Below are 19,756 nucleotides of genomic sequence, written 5' to 3'. Positions count from 1 at the left end.
AGGGGCCTCAGCACATCCAATTTGTACACACACACCACCCACAATTACACCCTCGGTCACATCTATGAGACCCACACTGACGCACACACAGGCAGGCGAGGGCCTACAGATACCCATCCCACACACAGACCCACAGGCACGCTCACACACTCACACACGCAAACCAGCAGCAGCAGCAGCCGAGTTGGATGGCTTCCTCAAAAGAGGGCTGGAAAGTTTGTTTGCTGCCAGCAAAGGGGCCTAGACATTCTGTGAAATGACTCATCCTGCACCTTTACAGACATTAAATGTTGCATTTTTTTTCTGGATTCAACAACAACCACCACCTTCGACCCCTGACGTGTGCGGGGCAGGGCGGGGAAACTCAAGGGTGGCTGTGTCCCACCAGGCCTCTGCTGTGCCTCTGCCTAGTAAATGTCTCAGGCTCATCCTCACTTCCCTGTGGGATGGGGTGATCCTGAAAGAGCAGAATCACCTACCTCCTGGTACATCCTCTTGGCAAGGTGTGAAGGGGGTGAAATTGGAGGCTAAAAGAATCCCCCTTTTAACCATCCCCCTTTCACCCCCATCCCCAGTCTTGGGTATCTGGGGTCAGGCCTGCTGCCTCCCCTCACTGTGGTGTCACAGTCTGAGCCCTTCCTTATGGCTCCTCCTATTCTAGCAACCTTCCCTGGCTCGCCTAGGTCTCTCTTTAATGACGCCTCCCTGCACAACTTTAGGGGGCACCATTATCATTATATACTATCTGGTGCTACGGCACTGGCCCCTCCCCTGGGTCTCCTCGCCACCTTAGGAGAGAATGCGGGCTCGATGGCTACATGCGTGCTCTGTTGTCCAGCACACTCAAGCCACCCATTGCTGGGTGCCCCCTTTCCAACAAGGCTTCCATGTGTTGGTGTCCAGGTCCACCTGTACTGAGCTGCAGGGTGATTGGCCAAGGCCAGGGCCTCCCCACCTTCACTCTGAGGATACATCAGAGGTCAAAGAGACAGGCCAACCAGGCTACTGATCTCTCTGCCTCCTCCCTCCGTTCCCCCATTCTTGCCCCCCACCCCTCTCCCTCTGGCAACAGCTCCTTGGAGCAAGGCCTCCTTGGGCCCACTTGTTTTTCTTGTGAGCCACGTGGGGAGATGGCACTGGGGCATCATTGGGAATCCCTTTGGGGTCATGGGACATAGATAGGCCACCCCTCACAACACAAGATGGATGTTGGGCTAGCAGACATCAGATGCTGAGGGGTTCCTTCTGGCTTCTCTAGACAGTGGCCTGAACATCCTGGATGTGGCGCACCCTCAACGATAGGGGCTGGAGGCCAGGGGGATCAGAGACAACTCCCCGCCGCTTGCCCTCATTTGCTGAATTCTACCGGAAGATACTTCTTCCATTTTTTTTTTTCCCAAATGAACCACAGGTTTGGGTCCCCTCCTACACACACACACACCTCTCCCACTCACTCGAAGTGCACTGAATCTGTTGCCCCAACACCAGGCACTCCCCAGCTGTGTGTGCACCCAGAGTTGACCATGCTGAGTGTCTGCTCAGGGCCTACAGCACCACCTAGGTCCTGCCCATCCTGTCCCTCCAGGAGGCCTGCCTGAGCTGCTGTCCAGCTTGCTAAGACGTGAAACCCAGGGGTTCTGGAGCCCGAGGGGCTCCTCTGAATACTTCACCGCGGCTGTCATGGCATGCCTGTCCCAGCAAGTGCCTTGAGGCCACAAAGGGAAATACAGGTAAACTCTCGACCTGAATGATAGTAAACTGACATGGGGGATCAAGTAGCTTTCTAAGGGCCCCAGGCCAGGCGTGCTCCTCAGCCAAGGAAGTACTAGGGCCAGATTCCCACCTGCATGGCCTGTGTTTTAGCCTGCACATACCCCTACTCTTTATATGTGCCGGGGCCACAGACCATCAACCCAAGGAGGAGGAGTTGATATAACCTGTCCCAAGGAATTCAATTTTGCAACTACTCAACAATCCTTTTCAGAGCAACACGCCTATGCTGACCAGACCCAACCTGGGACTTAAAAAGTTTTTTTTCCCCAGCCACTTGGATGTCTAGGGCCTGGTCACGTAAACCCAACAGATGCAAATCTGGAGTTATCAAGCACTTTAACAAAGAGGTGATTAACGGCTTTATAGAAAGGATTATTGGAGGCTTCTCAGCTTTACAGGTAGGGAGGATTCCTTTCAAACCATAACTTCTCCCAGGTTTTGATTATGCTTCTCTTTCTGAAAGTTTGATCGACAGGCAACTTTTCTGGCATGAGAGTCTGGTGGACAGTAAGGGCCATGGCCACAGAAGCTGTGGCGTTATGGTACTTTGTTCTGGTCACAGGGTTGAATAGAATTTGTTGAGACCAAGGGGTTCTATTAAGTGAGGAAGGGACGCAAGTAGCCACCTTGTCTCTAAAAAACCTGAGGTGATTAGCAGAAGAACATAGCAGGCGCTACTTGTCAAAGGGGACAAAGAGGGGCCGAGGAAGTTGCCAAGGTAGAAGGGCAAGCTGAGTGCAGCAGTGGCGGGCCAAGGCGGCTGTAGGTAGCCCGGAGGCCCCTCTGCTCCTGGCAGGAGCCAGGTTCTGAGGCTTGAGAGGACAGAGTTGGGGTCGGAGTGTGGGGAAGAAATGGGACTGAGAGGATAGGGGCTGATAGGGCACTTCTCGATGGCACAGCATGGGCATCCATGGGCAACCCAAGGAGGGGAATTCCTGCCAAGTCAGGGAATGAGCCATTGGCAGAGAGAGCAGGGCTGTGGTCAGAAGAGTGGTGATCTCAGCCTGGCTGGCCCCGCCTGGCTGGGGCTCACCCAATGGGGAATCGGCAGAGCAGGGAGCCAGGTAGGAAAGGGCAGCTCAGCTGACCTGGAGCCAGGGCATCAGGAAGGTCAGAAGGTTGGCCCATGGCTCCCCAAGACAAGGTTGCACAGGTTTTTTGTTATTTTTCATCGAGTGGTAGAGTGGGATTTGTTTTGGCTGCAGCTATCACATAATGGGGCTTCTGGTCAACTCTGGCTGGCTGCAAAAGGTGGGGATTACGGGATTCCCGTGAGCCATGGGCTGCAGATCACCAGCAGGCATTAGGGCCAGTCGCCATGAGCTGGCCATCACAGTGCTGACCCTTCACCTTGCCCTTCCCAATTGGTAGACCTCTCCTCATGCTCTTCGTAGGAGGAATTAGTTATCAGCAGCTTCTGCCCTGACTCAGTTAGACTTTCTCCTGAGAGCTGGGTTAAGAAAAGTGAAATGAAGATGAAGATGATGCTGAAGATTGCTAACATATTTTTTAGGGCTTGCCAGGTGCCAGGCACTGCCATAGCCATAAGTTTTCTTGTTCAGTCCTGCTCACAGCCTTGTGAGGTAGGCTCTTGTTTTCTCCAATTCAAGGAAAGGAAGGTGGGGCCCAGAGAGTTTAAGTGACTTGCCCAAAGTCACACAGCTTGTAAATGGTGCAGCTGGAATAGGAACCCAAGTCTGTCTGAGGTTAGAGACCCCTGAACTCTTAGCAAAATAGGACAGTGTAGGTTAGGTGTGTGTGCATGTGTGTCCATTAGTGAGTTTCAAGGTCAGTGTAAAGGGGGCTTAGGAATGTCTAGGACCCTGGAACCCGCCACAGTTTTGAAAGGGGAGCCTCGTGAGCAAGGGGCCAGCAGAGAGCTGTGAGTATCCTGGATCTGGAATACCCTAGGGTAATGAGTGCCCATTTGTCAAAGAAAAAGAAGTGGGAACCTCTTGGAGCTTGTTTCTGGGACTTGGCTATGGATAACAGGGAGATCTCAGGGGCCTGTGTCTCAGTCCAGCCACTAGGTCTTTCCCTAGAAACCTGGAATCCGCAGCTGCCTTCCCTGCCATCATCCACCACCACTCCAGTCCTCCAGTTTTCTGTGTGTGTGGTGTGCTGGGTGGTGGGGCGGGGCGGGGGCGGGGGAGCATCTTTTCCAAGGCTGGGGAAGCAGGCAGACACTGGTGACGGAGTGTTTCCCTGAACCTCGGGCCATTTGGCCACCCCCACGCTTCAGTGGACCCTCCTCCCCTGGGGCCCCATCGGCTTTGCTGCTTTCTGCCAAGGAGAGGTCAGGGCTGAGGCCTGGTTGCGCCCCTCCCCCAGACCATGGAGAACCAGAGGGAGTCACAGTTCCCAGCAGACTCTCTCCCAGAGCCTCCTAGCCATGGGACCAGGCCCGTGGTGGGGGTGGGGGTGGATATGGATGCTGAAGTAGGTCAGAGGTGAGGGGAAGGGGGTGATGGAATGGGAGACTGAAGTTCAAGTGGGGCCTCATGCAGGGCAGCCTGGCTTTGGACTGGAGAACGGGAGGCATGGGTTTTCTCCCAGCACCCCAACTCTGACTGCCTTTGCACCTGCTGCCGGCAGCCCCTCTCCCCACAGCCCCGCCCCTGCCCTCGCCGAGTCACATCCTCCCAGCCTCTTCCCTCCCAACCCCCCCAACCGCCCCCCCCCCCTCTCCTTTAGGAGCCCTCGGTCCTGGTCCTACTTCCCTAGGAAGTCCCCGAACCTCTCCGGGTCACATCAACCACACAATATATTTGGCCGAGATTCAGCAATGTTTGGCACACTATTAGCAAATTGTATCCTCTGGGCATCTCCTGGTCTCACCCAGAGCCCTGCCCGTAGTACTCGCGCCAGGTCCGCACACAGCAGCCGCTCAGTCGTCTGGAGCGCAGGGTTCTAGCCAAAGACGTCCTGGCAGTGGAGTGTAAGGGCCGAGGGGGCTGGACTTAGCCTGCCCGTGTCCCCGGGGAGTGTATTTCTCTCCGGGACATTGTATGGGGGCTTCCGGCCGGGGAGGGCCAGGACAGGGAGCCGAGAGCCCCGGGACCCGCCGAGTGCGAGCCGGGTGTGGGGCGCTGGCCAGGGCAGGGGCGCGCGGGAACCCTGCTCTCGCCGTCCCCGGGGGGCGGTCAGCCGTGAGGGGAAGGAAAGGCCGCGCGGGCCCCTGGCACGGCTCCCCCTGCCGTGCTGGCGACCGCGGCGGGCCGGGGGTGGAGGGGCGCTGTTTCCACCAAGATGCCTCGTCCCTCCCTCGCTCCCTCCCCCACCCTGCCCGCCCGCGGTCCCTCCCGTCGGTCCCTCCCTCCGGCTCTTCCCTCCCTCCCGCCCTGCCTCCTTCGCGCCCGCCCCAGCCGCCGCCTGCGGGGACGTGTGTGTCTCCAGTGCAATTTCCCCTTTCGCTGGGTCTGTTCAGTTCAGGGCTCCGCCGGCTCGCGCCCCCTCCCCGGGCGCCCCGCTGCCCCGCCGCCCCCTCCTGGCCTGGCCCTACCCCAGCGTCGCCCCGGCTCCCCCCGCCGGCACTACCCCCCCCTTCCCGCCCCCCGGAGCTGTTTTCTCAGGGGCGCCGCCGTCTCACCTGGTATTTGCATCTCGCCCTCCAACTTGCCATTGGCGGCGCGACGTGTGGGAGAGCCCTGCGCCTCGCCCGCCCGGACCAGCCTGCCCCGGCGCCGAGGTGAGTCATGGGCGCGGGGCCGCGGGGGCAGGCGGGCAGGGAGGAGAGGAGGGAGGGAAGGAGGGAAGGAGGGAGGGGGACGGCGGCCCCGGCGGCGGCCGCGGGGACCGACCGGGCGCCGCGCTCCACTTCCACTTCTCCTTTCGCCGGCGCCGAGGTCCCGGCGCCACTTGCCCGGCCCGGCTTCCAGAGGGAGAAGGCGGGCTGGCGGGGCTGGGGACCCGCGCTTCGGCCCCCGGAGCGGGGAGGGGACCGCGGCCATCGAGCCTAGCCCTGACCCGTAAGCCACCCGGCCTCAGGTACGTCGAAGGCGCCGGTTCTTCGAGACCTTTGGGGACCTCGCAAACTTTGCCTGAGGGCGCCTGGGGAGGGGGGAGGGGGGGCCCGAAGTGTTAGGGGTTGGGGGCCCCGGAGACGGTGGGAGAGACGCGGCGTGTTGACCTCGGCTCTTGCTTCGCCCCACCGCGCGTGTTGGGGAACCCGGGCTTCTGACCCAGGGTAATAAACGTGATGGATTTCTGGAGGTGGGCTTGTGGGGGGTCAGTTTTTCCGCGTTCCGGACAGCCCGGGCTCCTTAACAGCGCAGACCTCAACAAGGGCCCTCCAGAAGCGCGGGTGCCCCGGGGGGCAGGCGGCTGGGCCCGGCAGGCGGCCCCTCGGGCTTGAGGGGTCAGGCGCTTTGGGAGTTAAAACAAGCCCGAACCTATGACTTGGATCATTGAATCGCCAAAATAGAGACCTCTTGGCAGGGGCCAGAGTTTCCGTGTGAGCCAGCCTTCCCTTCCCGCTCCCGCGTTCCCGCTCTGCCCGGCTCTCCCGCCTCTCTGTTCCCTCCTCTGCCGCCGCCAAGGGTACTCAGCTGCTGCCCAGAGCGGGGTCCCCTGCCGTCAGCGCCTTGCTTTCGGGGACCGCTGAGGAGGTAGCCGCTTTATGAATCCCTGGCCCCTCCTCCGCACCCCAACCCTGCCGTCCTTTCCTCACGACACTATGCTGGGGACATCATGGCCTTCCTGACCAGAGTCACCTCCTGACCCCTTGGCACCTCGGCTCAGCGAAGGTCCCTGGCTGTTCCCCCCCCACCTCACCCTTTCCCTCCGCCACACCCCAGCCAAAGGATTCGATAGCCATTTGATGCCTGCCCCTCATCCCTCTGCTGGAGATAGAGGCCTGTCTGGTCCTGCAGCTTCTTCTGGTTAATGTTTGACAGTTCATTGTGGCTAATCATTTTAATTAGCTCCTAAAGTGGGGAGGAACAGTTAACCTTGGACTTCTCGATTTTGGCCTGGTGGTGCCTCAAATGGGAGGGGTGCTGGGGAGGTAGGAGCGGAAGTGAGGTCACCACCCAAGGGCCTGAGCCACCACGGCTGGGCCCTAACAGCTGGCAGGCACGCCCATCGGGGGACTCACCTCCCTGCCATCTGACCCCTGGCCTGAGTGCCATTTGGGGGAGGGGGTGAAGGGGACAGCTCTAGCGCTCTCCCTTGGGGGAAGACAGGACATTCTAGCACGGAAAATGCCTAGGAAACACGTAGCCCAGCAAGAATGCAAATGCCTCCTCCTTGCAGTTAGTTACACAGGGTTTTTCCGGTTATAATGCGCTTTCTCAACCATTAATTCAGAGGACCTACTGTAGAAAAAGCCTAGCGGGAACTGTCTTGAGGTGAAGATTATCAAGGAGGACTTCCTATCCCAGCCAGTGTGCGGTAGAGGCTGCTTGCATGTGGTTGTCTCTGGGGCTAGGTTCAAAGCCCCCATGGGATGACTAGTTTTTTGGGGGGGAGCATCCAGCAGGCTCCACGTTGCCACCCTCACCCAGCCTCTGGTTGTGAACCGAAGGAGTGGCTTGTTTGCAACTATGTCTGGCATTCCTCCCACTGCTGCACTGTGTTTGCTCAGTGGTTGCTCAGGAACTGGCGCCCACCCCAGGGCAAGCTGGGGGCCTGAGATCCACCCTTCCCCTGCCTAGCACTGAGTGGTGGCACAGTGGCTTCTGTCTTCTTTGTCATATATCGGGATCTAAACATGAGGGTGCTGTGACCTGTCATTCATGCGCCTGATTGATGAAATGTCCTAGATGTCCCTCACCTCCAAAATCCAGGATTTTTGTCCCCAAGAGACCCAGCTGGGAACAGGTTAAGGGGGTTGCTTTCCTCAGGTAAACCTCTGCTCCTAGGCTCGGCCTTGGCTTTCTCCACACACTCCCCTCACTTTGCCTCCAACCCCCAGAGCCAGACTCTCTGGGTTTAAATCTCGCTCGATTATTTTCTAGCCATGTTATCCAAGTCAACTGTATGCCTCAGTTTCCTCCTCTGCCAAGTGAGACCTACCTCATAAGATTATGGTGAGGATCAAATACGTTAATCCATGTAAGCTGCTTATTAGAATAGCATGTGGCACAAAATGAGCATCAATGAGAAATGGTATTGTCTTATACAGTGCCTCCAGCTCAGATGCCATAAAACTCAGCACACGTTTCCTGAGAGCCAGTCCCAGTAGTGGACATCGGTGGGATGGGAGTGAGGAAAATATGGAGATGAAGGGGATGACCAACCTTCCAGGACTGTGGTACCTTCTTGTGTGGGCAGGGGGTGGGGTTGGGAGATGAGGGAGAAGGTCAGGGAGAGCAGATCAGTATCCATATTTCGAAGCCAGGCTGGAATCCCTGGGCCAGTGCTGGGAGCCAGGCACCGTGAACTTGGAGGCTTCTTCTTGCTGGAGACTCCAGCTGGGTTGTGGTCTGGATGCCCCTTCTGGGCAGAAGCCTGACCTGGGATTTGGGCGAATGAAAGGATAAGGCAGCAAGCATTCCATAGTGTGATTTGTTGGGTTCCAGGAGAAGGATGGCGTCACTGAGCGCTACTTGCAGGTGCCCCTCTAGTCCCCTGGAGTGGCAGGCCCAAGCCAGCCATGCCCCTTGCTGCCTGCTGGGGATTCTCCGCTGAGCTGGAAAGGGCCTTGGGCAGTCTTCTCTCCCCAGGCTTGGGCCTGCCCTCAAGCTGGGCTTGGTTCTCTCGCCTGGATTTCTAAGCCTCCAAAGAGGTTTCTGGCTTCACTGCCAATTTGTTCCTTTTGTGGTTGTCAGACTGAAAACTAGTCCTGCAGGGCAGAAAGAAAACTCATCTGAGGTACCCAGAATCTCACAGGAGCTTTCCTAAGGGTCAGGGGCTTTTCTCATCAACACCAACCTGCCTGAAAAATCTCTGGCCGCTGAGCCTGGTGTGGCCAGTAATAGTGGATGCGCCGCTAAATGCCCTGTAACTCGGCCCGGTGCCGGTTGCCAAGGAACTGCTGGTCGGGGAGCTTGTGAGGGTTCTAACCTCATAGGGGCTTGCTGAGTTGCAATTCAGCAGATATTTATTAACACCTACTGTGTGCCCCACCTGCACTAGGTGCTGTGGGGGAGACCAGAGGAAAGGTGGTAGAAGAGCCACGACTAAGCCACTGAAACAATCGAAGGCAAGGCCAGGCAGCCAGGCCAGTGGCTGGTCAGGTGCTAATTGTGTTCCTTGGAGCAGGGGCCAGAGGCTGCCATGACTCCGAGGTCAGTGGCAGTTAGAGGAGGGAGGAGGGCCTTGTGAGGGACTCAGGGCTTGAGCTAGACCTTGAAGGGGGGGGGCGGGGGCGGCACGGGAGTGATTTGTTAGGCAGAAAAGGGAGCAAAAACTCCTTTCTCTCTATTCCTTGGTCCCAGACTGACCTTCGAAGCCTGGATAATTGTTTGGCAAATGCATGCCAATAAAAGACCCGGTCAGCAAGTGGGGGCGGCTCGGTGTAAACCCTGAACTCCACTCCAGGAGATACAAAGTGGCTGGCCCAGACAGCGAGGCCGGCATGTATTGATAAGACACAAAGGGTGACCAGGCTTCCCTGCCACCCAAGCTGAGGGGATTCACTTTGAACCCCCCACCCCCACCCACCGTGCGTGCGTGCGTGCACGCACACACACACACGCACACACACAGGCCCTGAGGGAAGGCAACTATGGGAGAGGTTCAGAGGACACTGGAGGACAAGAAAACTGACATGCCACAGGTGTTCATGGCAGGCACAGGCTGGCCGGGTCCCACCTTTCCCCAGGGTTCTGGGATTTCTCTAGAAGCCCAGAGGTTCAGGCGGAGGACAGGGCTTTCCGTAATTGTTTCCCTCATCGGCCGGCTGGGAACTTAAGGGTCTAGAGAGTCCCACATATTCCTGCCCAGACCACCCGGGCAAGGGCAAGGACAAGCCATATATTTGTTCTGCTGCTTTTGTGTCTCCCACGATGAATAGACACGACTGGGTGTAGAGGGGCACTTGGCTGTTGTCAAGTTTAATTGGATGAACATACTCACACACCACCCACTCATCTTCTCTCCTCCCTCCCTGTCCTCTTGCCCTGCCCCCTCCCCAGCAAACTCAACACTCAAGCACAGACCAGAGTGCCCCGACTTCTTCTCGGTTGGGAAATTGTGTTCCAAGGTGAGTTTCTTGGCAGAGAGATCGCAGCCTGCACCCAGGGTGGGGAGGAGGGTCAGGCAGCAGGGAGGGGTGTTTTTTATGCAGGAGGGTCTGCAAGGGAAAGTGCTGGAAAATTTCTCAGAGAGGCTAACAGGAGGTTAAGCAGCTTGCTTAGTAGACTGTTTTCCTGTCCCAGTGCTGGCAGTTTCTGCCCATCAATTTGCCTGCCCTTCCTGAAGCATCCTTTTCTCTTCCAGTATGACCCACTACCCTTCCAGAGAAGGGTTCTTGTCTAGTGGAGGAAGAGCACAGGCTCTCTGAGTTCATGTCCCAGATCTACCACTTCTTATTGGCTGTGTGACTGTGAACTAGGTACTTAACCTGTCTGGATTTCAGTAGCTATCTCACAGGGGTGAAGTGAGGATGAAATGAACTAATGCATGTAAAGCACTCAGCATGATGCCTGGCATATGACAACCACCCAGTAAGAGAGTTATAATTCCTCTTGGATTATTATTCCTGTGGTTATTATTGTTGTTGTCACTTTCCCTTCACACACTCTTGACTTTGCCAGGTTCTGGAGATCAACCACTTCTTTTTCTTTTTCTTTTTTTTTAAAGATTTGTTTATTTGCTGTGTGTTCTGTGTCTGCTTGCATTCTTGTCATGCATTCTTGTCATGCAGGACCGGGAAACTGTGTTGTTTTTTGTTGCATCATCTTGCGTCAGCTCTCTGTGTGTGCGGCACCACTCCTGGGTGGGCTGCGCCTTTTCTTGCACAGAGAAGCTCTCCTTAAGGGGCGTACTCCTTGCATGTGGGGCTCCCCTATGCGGGAGACACCCTTGTGTGGCACGGCACTCCTTGCATGCGGCAGCACTGTTCATGGGCCAGCCCACCACACAGGTCAGCAGGCCCTAGGTATTGAACCCTGGACCCTCCATATGGTAGGCGGATGCTCTATCGGTTGAGCCAAATCCACTTCCCGGATCAACCACTTCTTGGGCAATGCTGGCAGGGCATACCACACCCATTTCTGAAACTGAGGGGGAGATTTTCCAGGTTTTTCTGCTAACTTTTTTGCACAGGATGAGGGAGAGGGTGCTGTGTGTGTGTGTGCGTGTGCGTGTGTGTGTGTGTGTGTGTGTAATATATAGTCCTTCTGAGTGGCAGGCCATTTGGTGGCCAAGAATGAAACTCAGGTCTTTAATATTTCTAATAACATTATCATCTTCATCTCTTCACCATTTTCATGTTGAATATCATTCTCTGCAGAAATAAAACTGAGTCCCTTTGAGAGAAGGCCTACCATTCCATCACTGGGAACTAGTTAGCATTCATCAGTTCAATTTTTAAGGAGGTACCAGGGATTGAACCCAGGACCTTACACATGGGAAGCAACTGCTCAGCCACTGAGCTACATTCATTCCCACAGTTCAATATTATTACCCTACCTAGGATAGAATTCTAGGAACTGACTGGCCAACCATTGATCATTTTCTCCCTCCTTTGGCTAGACTAGATGATGGATCAGCCAATGCCCAGAGACCTTGGCTTGGGGCTGGGGCACCTGCTTTGCCCAAAAGAGCTCCTATGGGGGCCAGGGGGCCAGTCCCATTCCAAAGCTCCCCCCCCCCATCTCCCCAGAAAGTACCTTGGAGGTTCCATCAGCTATTGAGAGGATTGTGTTTGCTTGAGGAGTCTCTGGCCACCCAGGCAGCCCAAGATAAACGGGACCACTTCTGGACCACCCCTGAGCAGGACGCTCCACTCAGTCCCTTCGTCCCTGCCCATCAGGTTAGAGCTGCTAGGCCTTGGGGGATGGAAAGGTGGGCAATTAGTCTTAACCTCCCCCAAATTCCCGATGACCTGATAACAAGGAGGTACTTAGACATCAATTTAGGAGATAATCTCTCTTTTTCCCACAATGCCCCCCGAGGATAAGAGAGGCTAGTTCAGCTCTGCTGCTTCTGTGAGAATCCAGGCACAGAAAACACCTGTCTCATTAGGTGACCACTTTCTCGGCGCCACACTGATCCTAAAAATAAACACAACAGCCCAGCCCCTGCTCTGAAGGATCTCAACCCAATTCTAGGGCTGTAGACATACGTGTGCACTTAGTCCCATAGCAGATGGGAGCTGACTTGCCACCCAGCCTATGGCACTTAATGTTTATAGATTGAATAGGTGTGATGGCTTGTCTAGAGAAAGAGCGTTCTTCTCCTTTCTCAGCTTGATGGGTGAAGGCTTCTTGGAGGGGAAAGGGCAGGTGGCCCTTCAAAAGAGGAAAAAACTCATTGCCTGTGCTAGTCCAAACGTATCGTATTCCAGGGTAGGTGGGATGATAATGTTGACAGGGGAGGAAGCAAAAGACCACACAACACAAACCCTTTAGAGTTAGCACCCTCCGTAAGTCCCAAGGTTCCAAATTTGTCTCTCATACTGGTGGCACCAAGGAATGCATGTTCCAGGAGAGCATGGGTGTTCTGGCTTCTTTTGTCTTCTACTTTTGATGTGTATAACTTACAGGCAGAATAACATTGGGCTTGATGTGCTGTAGGATCTCATAAGATTGTTCCAAGGCTCGCTACATGGAAAGCACTTAGGAAAATGCCCAGGACATAGTAAGTGCTTTGCTGTTCTCACATAGTAATATTACATAGTAATAGTAGAGAGTCAATTAAATAGTATTTGCTGCTTTGTTACTATTGTTGTTATTTTACCCAACATGAGGGCCTTTTTCATTCTTTTTATTGAATAGCTTTATTGAAGTATAATGGATGTACAATAAACTGCACATATTTAAAGTGTACAATTTGATGCTATTTGACATACATTTATAATTGTGAAACCATCATAGCAATCACATGGTGACTATAACAACATTTCTTTGTCATGCCTCCCTCTCATCCTCAGGCAACCACTGATCTCTTTTTCATCACTATAGATCAGTTTGCATTTTCTAGAGTTTTATATCAATGGAATCATACAATATGTCCTCTTCTTGGTCTGACTTATTTCACTCACCATACTTATTTTAAGATTCAACCATGTTGCTTCACATATCACTATTCCATTCCTTTTTATTGCTGAGTAGCATTCCATAGTATAGACATAACACATTGTTTATCCATTCATCAGTTGGTGGACATTTGGTGTCCCCCTCCACGCCCAGTTTTTGGGTATTATAAATGAAGTTGCTATGAACATTTGTGTACAGATCTTTCTATGGAAATCTAGTCCCTCTTCTCCTAGAAACGGAATGACTGAATCATACAGTAGTGATATGGTCAACTGTTTAAGAAACTGCAAAATTGTTTTTCCAAAGTGATTGTACCCATTTTATATTCCCTCCTGCAGTGTATGAGAGTTCCTCATCCTCACCGACAACTAGGTTATGGTCAGTCTTTTTAATTTTAGCCATTCTAATAGGTACACAGTGGCATCTGATTGTGGTTTTCATTTACATTTCCCTAATGATTAATGACGTTGGACATCTTTTCACATCACCCATATATTTTTTTGTGTAGTGTCTGTTCAAATCTTTGGCCCATTTAAAAAATCAATTTGCTTGTTTTCTTGTAGTTGAGTTTTGAGAGTTCTTGGTATATTCTGGATACAAGACCCTCTTCAGATACATGCTTTGCAAAGATTTTCTCCTAGCCTGTGGCTTATCTTTTCATTCTTTTTTTCCTCCATTCAATTCACAGTGTCTCCTGAAGGACAGAAGTTTTAAATTTTGATGAAGTCCAATTTATCGGTTTTTCTATTTATGGATCATGCTTTTGGTGTTGTACCTAAGAGCTCTTCACCTAACCCTAGGTCACAAATATTTTCTCCTATGTTTTCTTCTAGAAGCTTTGTAGTTTTAGGTTTTACGTTTAGGTCTATAATCCATTTTGAGCTAATTTTTAAAAAATTTTTATTGTGAGAGGTATGGCTCCAAATCCTTCTTTTTTTCACATCCAGATATACAATTGTTCCAGCATCATTTGTTAACAAGGCTAGCATTGGTCGACTGTAATTCCTTTGCTGTTTTGTCAAAAATCAGTTCTCTTTACGCATGCATGTTTATTTCTGTACTCTAAATTCTGCTCCATTGACCTATTTGTCAATCTTTACACCAATCCGTTGTGTGGAATATCAAATAATTCTTGAAAGGTAGTGAGACCTCCAACTTTGTTCTTCTTTTTCAAAGGAGTTTTAGGGTATTTTTTTTTCAATTTTTTCTTTAATGCTGGTGGACTTTTTATCAGGATTGCATTAAATCTATATATCAATCTGAGTAGATTTGACTTTTTTTTAGATTTACTTATTTAAATTTATTTCTCTCCCCTTCCTCGCCCCCCCCCCCCGTTGTCTGCTCTCTGTGTCCATTCACTGTGTGTTCTTCTGTGTCTGCTTGTGTCAGTGGCACCCTGAATCTGTGCCTCTTTTTGTTGTGTCATCTTGCTGCGTCAGCTCTTCGTGTGTGCAGCACCATTCCTGGACAGGCTGCACTTTCTTTCACCCTGGGCGGCTCTCCTTACGGGGCACACTCCTTGCACATGGGGCTCCCCTATGCAGGGGACACCCCTGTGTGGCATGGCACTCCTTGTATGCATCAGCATTGCCCGTGGGCTAGCTCATCACACGGGTCAGGAGGCTCTGGGTTTGAACCTTGGACCTCCCATATGGTAGGTGGATGCCCTATCCGTTGGGCCAAATCAACTTCCTGTTTTGAGGTATTTTAGGACCTTTGCAAATTGATATGAATTTTAGAATCAGATTGTCCATTCCATCTTTTTTAAAGATTTATTTCTTACCCCATCCCCACCCCACCCCCGCTCCACCCCCGCCCCGGTTGTCTGTTCTCTGTGTCTATTTACTGCGTCTTCTTCTTTGTCCCCTTCTGTTGTCAACAGCATGGGAATCTGTGTTTCTTTTTGTTGCATCATCTTGTTGTGTCAACTCTCCATGTGTGTGGGGCCATTCTTGGGCAGGCTGTACTTTCTTTCGCACTGGGCGGCTCTCCTTATGGGGTGCACTCCTTGCACGTGGGGCTCCCCTACACGGGGACACCCCTGCATGGCACGGCACTCCTTGCGTGCATCAGCACTGCACATGGGCCAGCTGCATACGGGTCAAGGAGGCCCGGGGTTTGAACCGCGGACCTCCCATGTGGTAGACAGACGCCCTAACCGCTAGGCCAAGTCCACTTCCCCTCCATTTTCTTTTAATACTCAAATGTATCCTATTTATATTAACTGTAATAACATACATTTGGACTTGCTTTTGTAATTTTACCTTATACTCATGGTTGTCCCTGGTGTTACTTTCATTTTAGAAGATGCTTATCTTTTGGCTGATATCCTTAGCTAAAGAGTTCTTACCTTTACTATGTATATGTGAAATAGGACTATTTATTATTTGTCCTTAATTTAGAACCTATTTTTGGTGAGTGAGTCTTTGATTATCTGCTCCATACTTGATTTTATAGGTGCCACTCATATCTTTTTTCAGCCTTGTCTGCTCAATAACAAAAGGCCTCAAAAAAAGTTTGTCCTTATATAGGTATACTTACACCACATTCTCTTGAATTATTTTAGTTCTCTAGACCTGATCCAGCATCATGAAGTCTGTCTTGAGTGACAAGTGATCAGACCAGCACTCAGTATTCCCAGAGTAGAAACACTGTGGTTTTGTACAAAGAGGGAAAGCTTTGATGATGACCTGATCATCAAGTGCCTTCATGATGCTGCTTGGAATAAATGACTCTAGCTGGTGTGTATTGCCCCCCAAAGTGGCTTGGGGCAAGAGAGGAAAAGTCACATTTGAGCCCTGCAGACCTTTGCCCCCCAAATCTCCCATCCATCCCTAGACCAGAGCCCTCAAATCTTTCAGGATCTCTTTCTAGAGATCTCATGCAGGTTGAGAATTTGCGTGAACTTAGTTCACAAATGCCCAGACCCATGCTAGAGTTAGGAGAAGATGAAATAGGCCTTGCTCCTAAGGATTTTACCGCCTGATGGGGAAACAAGACACACACATGAAATAATTAAAGGGCATTTGGAATTTATGGTAGAATTTAAGTGCTATGGGAGTTTAGAGAAGGGGACAACAGGTGTGGACTACAGGTATCAGGGAACATCCAGCCCTGGAATTACTCAATAATGGGAGGGGGATGATGGAACTTGATTCGGACCTTGCTGGATGGGCATTATTTGATTAGCCAAAAAGAATCAGCAGGGGCATGGCAAGCCTGAGAAACTCCGTGAATGAGCCTGGAATGTTCCCTCAGGGGAACATGAGGAGACCACTGGGCTTGAAGCCCAGGCTTGAGTTGGGAAATCATGGGAAATAAGGCTGAGTAGGTAGGGTGGAGTCAGGCTATGAAGGACCTTTGGAAACCAAGCAGATGAATTTGGACTCTTTGGCTCTGCTGGGTATGGCTGGTGTGACCACAGTAGTTGATCTAAATGTGTGCCCTGCAGTAGGAGTTGGCACTGGCTCAGACACTGAGGGAGGAGACACTGAGTCAGAGGCAGGGCCAAGACTGAACTTAATCTTTCTCACTCCCAGTCAAGTGGGCCTTCTGCTACCTCAAGCTGAGGTTTTAGCTCTTCAAAGGTCTTCCACATCCACTCCTTCTAGCTTCCTAACAGAAACCACAAGTATGGGGAGTAGATGATGAAGGCTGGCTCCCCCCGTGGCTAATGGTGTGACAGGAGCCAGGATCATCCACCCACTGGTCTGTTCTACTCTTTGCCCTAGAGCCACTCCTCAGACTAAAGCCCTGTAGCTCCAGGTGGCCTTTGAAAACACAAATGTATTAAGGAGAGAGGTGACACATGGACCCAATAGCAGCTATTAACACAGTCACACCAAATCGTTTATTATGATTTTTCTGAGTGGTGGAGGAGTAGGGTCCTGGGGAGACAGGATGGCAGCCTGAAAGTTTTGGTAGAAGAGAGAAACCTGGCGCCCTGACTGCCACTGGGTAGCACGAGGGCAGCAGTCAGGGGGAAGGGAAGTCCAAGGCTGCAAGAGCCACAGGACATGGCATGGCTGTGGTTACAGAGCCCATTAATGGCAAAATTGCCTTAGCTGAGTTTTTCCAAACTTTCCCACCCAAGTGTCCCAAACTACTGAATTGTGTCCTAGAGACCTAGAAGGAGACAGTCTGGTAACATTTCTTCGGAGTGTGGTGGTGTATCTCAAGTATGACTTTTATAATCCACTGCCTAAAATATCGGTGATTGTTTAAATACAAAATGCTTGTAATGATTTATCATCAAAGAGAAGGGAAGCCCCCTGGAAGATGAGCTGGGTTTGTACTGTACCTTTGACTCCCTCCTCTGGGGCTGGGTCAACTTTAGCAAAGGAGCCCTGTCCCGGGAATCTGCCTCCAGGCAGATCAGAACTTGAACTCTCAGGATCTCAGCCCAAAGTGCTGGGAGGGAAACCCATCACGTGCCACATGTTTGTTTGCCTGCCACCCCCCATCCTTGTCCCCCTCTTTGGTTCAGGCCCACCAGATGGAAAAATCAGGGCATTCTGGGGCAAAGGCATTTGACTTGCTCAATGGTTAGCTCTGGCTTCAACTTAGCCTTTGGGTGGGTGAGCAGATCCCAAGGTGGGATGGAGATAACTTGGGACCTACAAGGCTCTGAAGTCTGGGTACAGGTTGGCCAAGGTTGCACCCAAGGACTTCCCAGTCTTACCTCCTCTGCCACACTCCTCTTGCAGCCCCTTTTGCAGCCCCACCCTCAGCTTGGAGTGTTTACAGTGCTCTCCAATTGAAAAGAAAAAGAGAAAGAAAAACTGCTTATACTCTTGGAGCCTTCCATCCTTGGGCTGCCTTCATTGTCTCTTGGCAGCTGGGGACGAAGAAAACATGGAGGGGCTAACTTGGTGCAGCCTGAGTGCCTCCCCTCCCCGGTGTCCGGAGCCTGTAGATAGAAGAGATGACAATTTAAAAAGAACACATGCCCTCCGCAGCTTGGGCAAGTTGGAGAAAGCGCTACGAATATTCAGGGTTCACTCTGGCAGGCAGGGCCCTAGGCACTGAGGGCCTGTGCCAGGCAGCAAGTTTTCATCCACACCCCTGCCTGCCAGGGGCATGGTGGGGGCAGGGTGGCGCCCCAGGTTGCGGGTGCCTGTGGTGACGAAACCAGAGCAGGTAGGGCCCTGGACAGGCTGTCTGGGCTGGGTGGGGTGGGGCAGCCGGCTGGGTGAGGCCCAGATTCCCCAGTCTGATAAGGGAGCCTGTAAACACCCAGCAAGGGGAGGGGGCAGAGGGCAGGCGACCAGATGGCAGGACAGGGCGGGGGGTGGGGGAACCGGAGCCCAGGCCTAGCTGCAGGATGTGGGGCTTGATGTGGAAACATCCTGTCCGGCAGGGGTAGACCGGTGGCCATCAGCCATCACTCCCTCCACCATGGAGGCAAATTCAGCCGAAGGTGGGGCTGCCTGGGCGCGGAGCCAAGAACTTGGTTCCTGACTTCTCAAAAGGACATGATCAATGGGTCTTTATTATGGTTTGCTCCACCATCCGCTGCTGGGGGCAAATCGGGACCCAAGTCACCCCCCTTGGAGAAATTCTGCAGAATTGTCTGAGAGAATTTGACTCTCACAAGAAGAACCACACATGTGACATTCAAGTCTCGTCTGCCTTGTAGTGCTTTATAATTAGAACCTCAGAGTGTCAGAGCTGACAGAGTAGTTAGCGAGGCCTCCCCAGACTCATCCACTTCACTTTACTGATGGGGAAACTGAGACTCAGAGAGGGGCAGGGACTTGGCCACGTTAATAATGAAGATCTGAAATGAAGGCTTCTGGTCCAGAGCACTTTCCACTGCCCGTTGCTTTGGGTCCCCCACCCAACGCTCATGCATTGGGCTGGACCTGCCTTGCACACTCCTGAACCTTGGCAGCTCTCCTTGCATAAGGTTATAGAGAGGCTGGTGGGAGGAAAGAGCTTTGGAGTCAAGTCAGGAGACCTGGGATCTGGCTTGAGCTGCTCCATCAATTTGCAAGCTGCTGCAGGACTCTGGGCCTCAGTTGTTGTTTTGAATAACAGCTTTTTAAAGATATAATTCACATGCCGCACAATTCACCCGAAGTGTATGGTTTGATGATCTTTAGTATATTCCTTGAGTTGGGCAACCATCACCACGAATTCCAGAACCTTTTCATCACCGCAGAAAGGAACCCTGTACCCATGAGCAGTCCCTCTCTATTTTCCCCCAATCTCCGGGCCTCAGTTTTGAAGAGATATTTGCTATGGTAGGTTAAATTGTTTAGGCAGAAAGGCTAAGCCCAGCTTACTGGGAACTCAGATACCAAGAGACCCTACCACCGGGAAGAATCATGTGGGTCCAGTGATCAAGCCCCTGGCCGTGGGCCTGGCCCATTTGAGGTGCTCAGGGCTGGCTTTCTATCAATATTTGAATAAACTTGAGAGCCAGCACCCCAGGTAACCAGAGGTACATGATGTGTAAGCCAAAGAGCAAGTGGAGATTTCTGGGGAAGGTACTGCACATGCCGTGGCTACTTGAGGTCTGGGGCCAGACTAGGAAGAACTCTCTGGAAGCAGTGGGTTCCTGAGGTACAGGAATAGAACCAGTCTCCTACGTCAACAGAGCTGAAAGCCTTCTCCTCCACCATCCCCTTCTTCCTCAGCTGGCCACAGGAACGCAGATTGCCACCATTGGGGGGATGGCCGTGGCCCAGGAAGTTAGGATTTGGTGATCAGAAAGAACTTTGGGGGAAGCAGACTTGGCCCAGTGGTTAGGGCTTCCGTCTACCACATGGGAGGTCCGCGGTTCAAACCCCAGGCCTCCTTGACCCGTGTGCAGCTGGCCCATGCGCAGTGCTGAT

The 19,756-nt window shown here is 52.5% G+C and overlaps 1 protein-coding gene across 11 annotated transcripts in view; it reads left to right on the top strand.

Annotated features, from left to right (window-relative positions):
- Nucleotides 1–5,188: 5,188 nt before the first annotated feature.
- The window catches only part of ELF4 (E74 like ETS transcription factor 4), a 38,042-nt gene continuing 23,474 nt past the window's right edge, over nt 5,189–19,756 (top strand). For 4 of the 11 annotated variants that reach the window (XM_058292047.2, XM_058292055.2, XM_058292052.2 and 1 more), the window contains exons 1-2: nt 5,554–5,760; nt 9,852–9,919. The gene's annotated coding sequence lies outside the window, so the exon portion shown is untranslated. Of the gene's footprint in view, nt 5,462–5,553; nt 5,761–9,840; nt 9,920–19,756 lie in introns of those variants that run through there. The other 7 variants (XM_058292054.2, XM_058292042.2, XM_058292046.2 and 4 more) reach the window with 4 other exon arrangements.

Source organism: Dasypus novemcinctus, chromosome X (genome assembly GCF_030445035.2).
Source record: "Dasypus novemcinctus isolate mDasNov1 chromosome X, mDasNov1.1.hap2, whole genome shotgun sequence".
In the NCBI taxonomy this organism is placed as follows: Eukaryota; Metazoa; Chordata; class Mammalia; order Cingulata; family Dasypodidae; genus Dasypus; species Dasypus novemcinctus.
The sequence above is the reverse complement of the archived record's forward strand: the minus strand, read 5'-3'. Positions and strand labels throughout refer to the sequence as shown.